At 37.9% G+C, this 12,748-nt stretch overlaps 1 protein-coding gene across 6 annotated transcripts in view; it reads right to left on the bottom strand.

The window, feature by feature from the left end:
• The window catches only part of LOC150102918 (FERRY endosomal RAB5 effector complex subunit 3), a 342,399-nt gene that overhangs the window by 14,132 nt on the left and 315,519 nt on the right, over positions 1-12,748 (bottom strand). The gene's annotated exons all lie outside the window — the stretch shown is intronic.

Here is a 12,748-nt window from a genome sequence, read left to right as displayed (position 1 = left end):
AATTTTTAGTAAATAATATTCAACTCAACATTTGTAAAAACTGGCATGGATATCTTGGCCCAGATATCAAATGAACATAATTATGAATAATAACAAAATAATTTATTTATCATGTATGATTATATATTGAGCAAGAAAATATTTTTTTCTGAATAGTAAATAAAAACTGAAAAAAGTAACAGCACTCTGCAACTTGCATCAATCTTTGATTTGACTTTTGTACTAAGGCATGATCATTAGTTGTATGATTCAAAATACTTTAGTACCTTCACTTTATTGTTTACTGTTAAACAAATCCAGTGTGAATACTTAGATGTAGATTGAAGAAACAGACATCTAGGGATAATTAACTAAATTTTATTTAGTTATTAGTTCAATTTCACCTGACTCACTGAGATATCTTCAAAGGCATAAAAATATGAACATGAATATGGGTGCAGACATCCTAGAAGTTATTGAGTAGGAAATGATCATATAATGCTGAATATAGATCCCTAGGCTCTGAATGTAAGATAATGAATGCAAGGTTGAAAGGGGGGGTTTTGCAATTTATATGAGAATGTCTATGATGAATGTTGTATGAGAATGTCTGAAGTATTTAGAATCAGGAAGAGAAATTTCTAGCATTGGTGAGACTTGGCTGATGGAAGATAATATGGTCATAAGGATAAAATACAAGAAATATAATATTTTTAGAAACGACAACAGGATAACAGGAAGAGCTTTTCTAATGAGAGTGCAGAACTGAAGACAACATAAGTAGGAGTACATCAGAAAAACAAGGATACAAAAAACAGTTCATCTAAGATTATCAGGTGTGAGATAGAGGCCAAAGGAAGAAACGTAGTTGCCTGGTTGCTGTGATAGGAAAGAGTAGTACAAGGGACAATGTCGATGGTATGCACTGGCAAAGCAAGTGTAAAATGAATAATCATTATTATTATCATTATCATTAAGAGAGGCCTGCGTGTAGTATGTGCCCTCCCTCATTATTGAGGGAGAGCACATACTACACGCAGAAGCTATCATACTTATTCATGAATTCATTCACACTGCTTGCACTCAACATCCGATCGCAATCCATTCCAATCACGCACCACCTTCGGGGAGAAAAATCTAGCCCTCATCCCCTTAGCAGCATTCCTTCTCAGCTTCCAAGGATGCCCTCTTGTCCTTTCCCCACTCTCCATAAACTGAAAAATTCCATCAATTGAAATCCTATATGAACCTTTCAGAAGTTTGTAAGTCTCAATCATAGAACCTTCTTTCACCTGTTTGCTAGTGTGTGCAGTCTACAAATTCTCAATCTGTCTTCATAATCAGTATTCCATAATCCTGATATCATTTTTAACACTCCCCTTTGCATACTCCCCAATATATCAGAATCGCAATGGAAACCAGGAGACCAGACCTGCACACAATAGTCCAAGTGAGGTCTTATCAAGGCCTTGTAAAGAGGCAAAATAACATCCTTATCTTTACATGTGAAAGTTCATTTCAGCATTGCAATTATCTTTTGAGTTGTATTTGCAATCTTTGCTACATGGCCCCTGAACTTCAATCTCTACTAACACTCCAAGATCCTAGCCTCATCAATTTCTTCAAGCATAATCCCACCAATATAATATGACACTGGAAATATAATCACACTGAAGTGAATGATTTTACATTACTCATCCATTATTCATTAGGGTAATCAGGAATTCTGCTGATAGATATCAGCAGAATTCCTGATTACCCTACCTTTCTTTGCATCATCAGTAATCCTCAGTTCATTTAATGTATAGATTGAATAACAGTGGACCAAGCACTAATCCTTGTGGTACACCACTGGTTATCTTAAATCTTGCAGACTCACATCCCTCATATACCACTTTTTTGATATCTGTTATTCAGTCATCCTCTTATTTACGCTAATATTCTATAATCCAAACCCATATTCTCCAATTTATGCAACAGTCTACCATGCTGTATTCTGTCAATAGCCTTAGCAAAATCTAAAAGTATCATGATGTATCTATTCCCTTTGTCTAGTTCAATGGTAACATTATTATAGAATGTGAGCAAGCTGCTAAAACATGACCCTTCCTTAATAAACTCATGTTGCTCATTGCAAAGTACAGATTCACTGTCAACCCATTTCTGAATGCGAGCCCTAACCAATTTTTCCAAAATCTTCACCACCACTGCTGAGATACTAACTGGTCGATAGATGGATGCACTGGTCTTTGCACCATCCTTGTGCAATGAAATTACTATACATTCTTTCCATACCTGTGCAATATTTTCTTTTCTGGGATTCATATTAAACAGCCTGGTCAAAGGAATAGCCAGTTCAGCTGAGCACTCTTTTAGCACATATGCTGATATCCCTTCAATCCCTATTGCTGGATTCTTATTCAGTTTGTGCAACAGCCCTAATACCTCATCCTCATACATCTGAGTTTTTCATCCAGTGAAGAGGTAGCAGTTAGCTCAACATCGCATACACCAGGTCGATAGCCTTTTAGCAAAATGGGCATTCAGCTGAACAAACTCTTCCGCATCTGTAACCCTCATGCCGTCTGCATTCTGCATTTAGAAGCGTTATTCTTTCATATTCATTCTTTATTTTACTTGCAGCATATCAGTAGAATTCTTGTGGGTTGTCTTTAACATGCAGCACAAGTTTCTTTTCATATTCAGACTTTGCTTTCCATACAACAGTAATAACTGTTCTAGTCTGCTGCTTATAATTATCATAATGCACATCATCCTTATGCACACAGTATTCCTTCCACATCAACATTTTCTTACAAATCTCTTGCTTAATAAGATTACTCATCCATTTGACTCCTACCCTATTTATTCTTAGAACTCTTTGGACATACTGTGATATCATATCGTTTAAGTATTGTTTAAATGCTTTCCATGCACTGTTGATAATCTTTACATCCAGAAACCGATCCCATTCCACTGAACTCAGTATACTGCTCAGTTAGTCATAATTTCCTGCTTTATAGTTCAGCATGTAACCTTTTCAGAATGGAACATTCATAAACTTAGTCACTTTCCAATGAGGCAGAATAGTTATGTGAAAACACCAAACAGAGGCAGAATAGTTATGTCTTTAATTGAAAAGCCCTCTGACACTATAATCAAATCTAACACTCTTTGACTTCAAGTTCCTTCTGTCATATTATGCTTGAGGAAGTTGTCCTGCAACAGCTCAATAAATGCATTTTCATTCCTCTCATAAGATTCTATTGCTATCCAATCAATATTTGGATAATTAAAGTCTCCCATTATAATTACTTTTTTTTTTTTTTTTTTTACATTCAACTTTTCTATTTGGTGATGCATTTCTTCATCTCTAGTAATCGATCCGTCAGGTCTGTAACAACACCCTACTATGTAATTGATCTTGTTAGATTCCACCTCACACCTCACACTTTTAATTAGGGTAATCGCATAAATACTAAATCTATGCTATGCAAAAAAATAATGGATATGCATAGATATAAAAATAACGGATATAACAACACCACCTAACATTGCATTAATACAAGAAAGAAGAAATTGGGGGTCGTCTTATACAACCAATATAAGCTTAAAACCTAAAAAAGCCTAAAATTTAGGCCTCGTCTTATACACCGGTCGTCCTATACGCCAACATGTACGGTATTTGAAACAGTGTGAGCCACATGATGTTATATTTCCAGTAACGTTATGTTCTAACTGAGGAAAAGGTTAATCATAAGAGTAATAATAAAAAAAATACTGTTATGATTAACCTTTTCCTCAGTTAGAATATATGGAAATATAACATCGCGCGACTCACTTATTTCAAATAAATCCGTTGTTTGCATTCTACCTTGTATTAACTGTTTTTTGCCACTGAAGATGGTCTGTAATTTTCAAACGGAAATATATGGCCTAATAAATTATTACCTGCACCTTGTGTTTGTGTGTAAATAACTCATAGATGATGATTCAATCTTTCAGTCGTATCCGAATCTTGGTAACTTTGTAGGCAAGTGTTTTTGCCATAGTGTTTCTGGTGAGATTTTTTACAGGGTAGTTTACCATTGCTTCTTTCCCCACATTTTATCTCAGCTTAGCACCAGAAACATATATATGAAAATATATATACATGTTTTTTTTTTCAGTTAGCATGTAGAGGTGAGTACAAGTACCCAGGGACTACCACTGCATGAGTGTAGTTTGGCATTTGTGAAGGGGGGATTAGATTTGGATATAGCATGTTGGTGTCCTTGTAATGGTGTTTGAGAGGAATTCGTTATAGGTCTGTGTGTGTAATTTCCCTCTAATTTTCAGTCTCACTATAATATCTACATAGTGACTGTTTCAGTCTCTGTAAGTCCCTAGGTTTCTCTCATCTAATGCAGTTTGTTGATCATGTCAGGTATGTAGAGGCTTCAGGTGGCTTTTCTGTAGTTATTATTATATAAATATTGGGATAATGGACATATCAGATAACAAGACTGTGGTCTTGTTATCTGATATGTTGTTCTGATTACTCTGCAGGTTGGTGTAGTATTATAATATTTTGTTATAATATTATATTATATGTCTGCATGGTTAGCCTAGTGGCTATGTGCTTTGCAAGAATATGCCTGGGGAAGGAGTGTCCTAGGTTTGATTCCCGTCGGTGACGTGAGGAGCTGAAGATTCTTCCTTAGCATTAGCCAAGTTAGCCGGTCTTGGGCGTGGACAGTAGGGTTTTCCCCCCAGTTTATCCAGGAGTTTTTCATCTTGCAAAGCAGGCAAACCGGCCTTGAGAACTCAACACTAAAGGACATAGGCTACACCGGGGCGTAGGGCTGACCACCTTATCCCGTGAACGGTTGAGGTCTGATGATTAATAAAACCCTTGACACTGCAAGGTAAAGGAGGGCAAAAAAAGGAAAACGAGATGAGATTATAATATATAATATTACATTTATATAATAACAATACATAATATATTATAATATTTTATATAATAATAATATGTTATAATTATATTATAGTAATATTTTGAATGTCATTTATGTATATATTGAACAGCGTGGTGATAATGTTGCTCCTCGGGGGACTCCATGCTATATCTGGATTCTCTGGCTGTGATGCACGTGTCCATTTTTGTTACTTCCATTCTGTCTGTGAGATAATTTCTAAACTAGGTACGAAGTGTCCCTCTTATTCCAACTTAGTATAGTTTGGTCACCAGGTATTTGATGGTGAAATGTGTTAAAAGGTTTGGTTAGGTCAAGAAGTATGAGGATAGCAAATTTGTTCTTATCAAGAGCTGTATTTAATTTGTTTGTAATGTCCTCTAATAACATGGTTGTGCTGTTCATTTAAATTGCACTGCTGTTGTGAGATGATGTAACATCTCTGTAAATAGTTTGCATGTATTACTTTTCCAATAAGTTTAGAGATGTCAAGCAAATTAGCTGGAGGTCTGTAGTTCTGAATGTTATTTCTTTTTCCCTGTTTGTAAATAGGTATAACTATTGCAGGTTTTAGTTGTTTGGGAATAGTGCCAGTGTCAATTATCATGTTCACAAGTTTCAGAAGTACAGGATTTAGTTGTTCAAAATGATGTTTATATATATCAGCACTTCTTAAATTTTTTACACTTGCAACCCCTTTCACCCGAGAAATTTTTACGTGACCTTGGGTATATTGGTATATAAAATAAGTATACAAATCAAACATTTACTGATAATAAATCATAAAGAAATTTATTTTAAAACAATTCTTTGGTATACATATAATTTTACCATTTACATAAAGAATTACCAATGATCTCGAATCTGAATTAATTTTTAGTTGTTGCGCATTCAGAAACCTTTTACTGTTGCCAAATTTTTTGCGACCCCCACATTTGGTTATGCAACCCTATTTGGGGTTGCGACCCACAGTTTAAGAAGCTCTGGTTTATAACACAGGGCTAAATTAATTAGTTCAGATGCCCTCACTACTGAACTTGATCACCATCTTCACAAAACCTTAGTCAATGGTTACAATTCCTATTATATCCCAAAAACATTAAAACCTTGAACCTACACATCCTCTCCCCCCCCCACCTCTCAAGAACAGAGACTACACTAATGCTATCATTATTCCACATATTCAAGGTCACTCAGCACTTGCTGACCATGCTTTAGACAGCCATCATAGAATATGCTGGGAAAAAAACCACTCTACTCCACTGCAGTAAATATAAATATGAAAGACTTTTCCATGAATCTACTTTGCCTTTTGAAACTATCCTAACCTCAACAAAAATTGATTGTATGAAACTGCCCCAAATTTGGGAAGCTCTTATCCTCTGCACTTCAGTCCAAAAGCTAAGGATGTTCAATTTAGTTGACCTCTCAGTTGACATGCTTCATTATTTAGTATAGTGCCCATGTGCAAGTATATGTTTTTTATTCCCTGATAATGTCAATTTGACTTTGCCAAAAATAATGGAAGTGTTAACTAAATTTATTTTAGTTAATATAGTGGTCTACGTTGTTAATTTCCTAAAAAAATACAGCTGTCATTTAGCCATGTTTCTAATTCTGGAAGGAAGCTGAGTGGATCTGTATCTGGGGGGGGGGGTCTGTATATTGTTTTTACTGTGTTTATTGCATATTTGTGGTTGTTACTCTTTCTCTCTTTTTCTATTGTCATTGTTACTCACTTACTTGAGTCTGCTGTCAGTCATGATTCCACTGGAAGATGTTGTGGCCTTGCAAGAAGACTTGAATAAATTGAGTGATTGGGCAAGCAAATGGGGATATGAGTTCAATGTTGCAAAATGTAAGGTTTTAAAATTTGGAAAACAAAGATAGGATGCAGAATTCATGCTTGGTGAGAATATATTGTGGGAAGTAGAGGAAATAAGAGATCTGGGGGGTGATAGTGAATAAGGATCTAAAATTTAGGGGACACATCGCCAAAATTGTGAAGACAACACAAAGACTTCTGGGAATGATGCGGAGGACACTGACGTGTAGAAGTAGTGAGATTCTTGTTCCATTGTATAAGGCTTTGATTAGGCCACACATGGACTATTGTGCCCAGATTTGGTCACCTGGTTTTCAGAAGGATGAAGAGATGTTGGAAAGGGTCCAAAGGCGAGTGACTATGGTAGTTTCTGACCTCTGGAATGTCGAGTATGAGGAAAGATTGAAAATATGTAATTTGCAGAGTCTAGTGGAGAGAAGGAAGAGGGGAGATATGATAGAGACCTACAAGTTGGTAAGGGGTTGTTATAGGATCAATGGTGGAGAAGTTCAACAGAGAATAGTGGAAGATCAGAGGAGAACCAGAGGTCATTCCTGGAGACTGTATAAAGAGGGTGTGAGTAGGGGAGTGAGAGGCAGGTTTTTTTCGTGCAGAGTTGTGAGTGATTGGAATGCCTTGCCTGAGAGTGTGGTGTCTGCAAGGAGTTTGAATGTGTTTAAGACACGGTATGATGAGATGTGTGTGAGATAAAAGGACCTCCTAGATGAGTCTTTGACTCCATGAGGTCTTGTTTAATAATAATAATAATAATAATAATAATAATGTGTTCAGGAGGGACAGAGAGAAAAGAATGGGGGGAGGAGTGTTACTGATGATAGCGGATGAACTGCAGCCAAGGAGAATTGAAGTTGAACTGCAGGATAGTGAAGAGAGCACATTTAAGGCTATTTGGTGTGTGACTGAGACTAGTGGAACAAAATACAATGGTACTTTGGTTTGCGAGCATAATTTGTTCCGGAAACTTGCTTGTAATCCAAAGCACTCGTATATCAAAGCGAATTTCCCCATAAGAAATAATGGAAACTCAGATGATTCGTTCCAAAACTCAAAAATATTCATATAAAAATGATTAATACAAAATACATATACCTTCGTATACCTTTTTTTATTTTTATTATTGAAATGTAATATACATAAAGTAATCGAATTTATTAATTACATTATAATTACATATTACAGTAATTGTATTGGGTAGGACGACTTTCATTGTCACTAACGGAATCACTGCTATCTGTTGACTCTTTTTCTTTTTGTGCGACTTTAACAAGGAACCTAACTAATGATACTTGCTTTTGCCTCCTTTTGAGGATTAAACGGAAATATGACATTGCATCGTCATTAAACAGATTCATCGCTCGCACTGTCACAGCCTTACTCGGGTGGTGATTTTCTACAAAATTTTGCAGTTTCCCACATTTTACACACCTTCCTAATCTCATTTGAAGAGAGGGATGTCTCCAACTTTTTCTCCTCCTCCTCAGACGAGATCTCCTTCATAACCTCTTGCTGTTGCAGATCCATCAGTTCGTCAGTGGTAAACTACTGGCCATGTTCCTCCACCAGCCTCATTCACCTCTAGTCCCATGGTTTTCCCCAAGGACACAATTTCATCGACAACTGGCAGCTCCTGTTCATGAGCAAACCCCTCGACGCAATCAGACCACAGTTTTCTCCAAGCAGAATTAAGGGTTCTCTTGGTGATCCCATCCTAGGTTTTATCGATGATCTTGATGCAGTTTACGATGTGGAAATGATTTTTCCAAAACTCTCGGAGGGTGAGGTTAGTTCCTTCGGTCACCTCGAAGCATTGCTGAAATAGTGCCTTGTTGTAAAGCTTTTTAAAGTTCGAAATGACCTGCTGATCCATGGGCTGGAGTAATGGAGTAGTGTTGGGAGGAAGGAACTTGACCTTAATGAACTCGAATTCTTCCAGTAAGTCGTCCTCAAGGCCTGAAGGATGAGCAGGAGCATTATCCATAACCAGCAAGATTTGAGTGGCAATTCTTTTTCTAAAAGGTATTTCTTCACTGCAGGACTGAAGACCTCGTTAATCGACTCAATGAACAAGATATGAGTGACACGAGCCTTCAAGAAATGCACATTGCATTTCTTGAAGGCTCGTGGATTCTCAGAATGATATACGAGCAGGGGTTTGACTTTGAAATCACCGTTTGCATTAGCACACAGCAAGAGGGGTGAAACAGACTTTCATGGGCTTGTGAACGAGCAATGCATTCTCTTCTGCTGTAATGTAGGTCCTCTTTGGCATCTTTTTCCAAAAAATCCCCATCTCATTGCAATTAAAAACTTGCTGTGGCAGGTAACACTCAGAAACTATGAGCTTCTGGAACTCAGCAACGAACGCCTCAGCTGCCTTTGCAGCTATACTCGTAGCCTCTCTGTGCCTCACAACACTATGGATGCCACTTCTCCTCTTAAAGTTATCAAACCATCCCCTGCTTGCCTTGTCCTCGTTTTCTGTAGACGTATCTGGCAGTTTACTTACGATGTCAGTGTACAAGGCCTTTGCCTTCTCACAGATCAAGTTCTCGGTCACAGTATCACCTGCTAGTTGCTTCTTGTTTATCCACACCAAAAGCAACTTTTCTACATCTTCCAGAATACGTGGCCATTGCTTTGATACTCTCATGACTCCTTTTGCTACATCTAGTCCCCTTAGTTCTTCTTTCTTCTTTAATGCTGTGCAAATCATTGATGTAGACTTCTTATAAAATCTTGCGATGGTGGCCACTTGCATACTTTGTTCGTGCTTCCCGATGATTTCCTTCTTAACTTCCACCGTAGTCATCTCCTTCTTCTTACTGCCTTCCTTTTCAACCCTTTTCTTCATTGGGGCCATTGTCGTAGTACAGTTAATAAAGAACAGTCACTACATTTGGACACAAAATAAAAAAATGCTTTACGCACACACACGTGGTCACAACGCTAGCACGAATGTTTACTATACGAATGAGGTATGCCGACTGAGACCGAGCATGCGAGAGGATTACCCACAATCCCGAGCGGCTTGTGATCACGTGATGCTCGGCAGACAAAAGCATATAGGTAACACTCGTATGGCAAGACCTCGCTCATTTATCAAGTTAAAATTTATTAAAAATTTTTTGCTCGTCTTGCAAAACACTCGCAGACCAAGTTACTCACAATCCAAAGTACTACTGTATACAGTTGGGTGCTGCTATTAACCAGGTGATGGAATAGATGGTGGAGTTAGTATGCATAGACAAATAGATGCAATGAGTGGAAGGAGGGTAATTATTATGGGGGATTTCAACTATGGTAACATTGATTGGAAGGAGGAGAGGATACATGGGAGGAAGGAATTAGATTTTATGCAGTTATTAAGATATAACTGCCTGAGACCTAGTAATTGCATCTGAGAATTTGACTGTAATGAATATCATGTTGTCACCAACTGGTGAGAGTGATCATAAGGTCTCTGGGAGATGGCTAAATGTGTGGAATTTTCAATTAAGAAAGGATACATGTGAAATTACTGGGCTGGTAAGTATGACAAGCTTAGGAGATTACTTGGTTCAGGGCTATGGCATGTAAAACTGCAAGGGCTGGAGGTTGATAGTGCATGGGAAGTAGTAAAGGAGCGTTTGAAGGAGGTAATGGCTGACTGTATACCTAGAGTCCATATAGTAAATCAAGTAGAGGTTAAATGGATGAATAACACCATTAAGCTTGAGCTGCAAAAAAAGAAACAACTGTAGAGGGAATTTAAGGAGAAAGGTGACCTGCAGGCACATGAACAGTATAAAGCACAGGCCAGGAGTAACGAGTGTGGTAAGAAAAGCAAAAGCGGATTATGAAAAGAAATTAGCCATGCAAGCTAAAGAGAATCCCAAACAGTTTTTTCGATATGCTGCAAGTAAAAGAAAAAATGTATATGGCAGAATGATTTTAAGGAATGCAGATGGTAGGGAGGTAACCGAATTAGTTGATATAGTGGAATTACTGAGCAAGCACTTTGTAAGAGTATATCATCCAGGTGGTGATATTGCAGGAATGAAGGGAACAAATAGCTTATAAGGGAACTGAGGTGAATGAAATGGAGGTGAATAGTATATTACAGAACCTTAATGTGAATACATCTGTGGGATTGGATGGTATTCCAGCTCAGGTCTCATGTGACGCATCAAAAGAATTGTCAGTGCCCTTGACCATTTTGTTTAATTTGAGTCTCGGGTCTGCGTTATTCCCGAGGGGGTGGAAAGAGGGAGAAAATAGTACCACTGCATATCCAAGACTGCTGTTGCAAATTACCAACCGATCAGCATATCAGGAGTCGTTGTCAAGGTTTTGGAGAAAGTAGTCAAGAAAAAAATACAGGAATGGATAGATGATAACGGGATACTGTATGGGGGGACAGCATGGTTTTGTGAAGGGTAGATCATGCCTCAGTAGCTTGCTCACATTTTATAACACATTGACGGCTGGACTGGATAAGGGTAATGGAGGGTGGTTGATGGAGAGATATCAGAGAATAGTTTATTCAGGAGTAGAGTCCAAAAGACGGCCTGTGACTAGTGGTGTGCTGCAGGGTTCTGTTCTTGGACCACTACTATTTAATTTGTTCATTAACGATATAGGGAAGGATCTAAGAGGTTCATTTGTTTGCTAATGATGCAAAGTTGGGTAGAGCAATGGTGAATACGCATGATGTCAAAATTTTTGCAGGATGATTTGGATAGATTGGAGTTCTGGGCTAATGAGAATGGATGTCAATTTAATGTGACAAAATATAAGGTTATGCATTTTGGGGTGAAAAGATTAGCAGCAGTATACCACATTGGTGGAACTGTACTCCAGGAGATTGACAAGGCCAGAGATTTGGGAGTGTTGGTGGATAGGGAGTTGAAGTTTAGGGGGCACATTGCAAAAGTAGCTAAATCAGCTCATCAACTCACTTGGTTACTGAAGAATACCTTGACGAGCAGAGACAAGCAAGTTATTGTTCCTCTGTATCAAGCCTTGATAAGACCCCATCTTGACTACTGTGCCCAGATCTGGGCACCAGGGTTTCTTCTTGATGGGGAGGAGGTAGAGAGGATCCAGAGGCAAGTGACCAAGATGATAGCAGGTCTATGGACTGCATCGCCTTCTACAAGTATGCAGGTGTATATAACATCCCATGTTCCTGTGGACTGAACTATATAGGCCAAACATCATGAAGCCTAGAAATCCGAAAAAAAGAACATATAGGATATGTCAACAACAACAGAACAGACACCTCAGGATTAGCCCACCATTTCTCGATTTCGAACCATTCCATCGATTGGGACAACAGTTCATGCCGTACATAACCATTCTCGTCCTGAAGAAGCCAGACAGACTCAAGCAGGCAAAACTGGTAGATGATTATATACATTTATTTATAAAGAATCATGGTCCAATAAAATCCAAAGAAAATGTGTCTCATATTTACTGAAGGGTTTCTATAAGATTAATTCAGAGGATATTTTTCAGAACAGGTGTGGTGGTGGGAGGACTAGGGGCCATCCATGGAAACTGGGCAAGAGTGTGGTTAGCAAAGGTGTTAGAAGTAGGTTTTTTTATTTGGAGAGTGGTGAATGAATGGAATAAGTTGCTAAAGTCTGTTGTGGGTGCCATGCCTGTAAATGAGTTCAAGGCAAAGTATGACAGATACTGTGTGGAAGCTGAATAGTCGTTCTTGACACGATGTTTAGGGCCTCCCTCGATGAATCTAAGTACTCCTTGAAGTTGCCCGTAATAATAATAATAATAGCATGCAGAAAAAGGGAATTTCCTCTAAACAAAACTGCAAGTCTGTATTTACACATCAACCTGCCTTTATCAGTTATTGAATACTGCAATTATCAAAAAAGTTATAAAGTTCATATAACCAACTATGGTCTGATCAACTAGACGGTTTCTTCTTTACTTGAAATGTAAAGGAAAAACCTATATACACTAT

This window comes from Typopeltis vanoorti, chromosome 9, assembly GCF_054136105.1.
Source record: "Typopeltis vanoorti isolate ZY-2024b chromosome 9, IOZ_Tvanoo_1.0, whole genome shotgun sequence".
Taxonomy (NCBI): Eukaryota; Metazoa; Arthropoda; class Arachnida; order Uropygi; family Thelyphonidae; genus Typopeltis; species Typopeltis vanoorti.
Note: the sequence above shows the minus strand (reverse complement) of the source record. Positions and strands in the feature narration are given on the sequence as shown.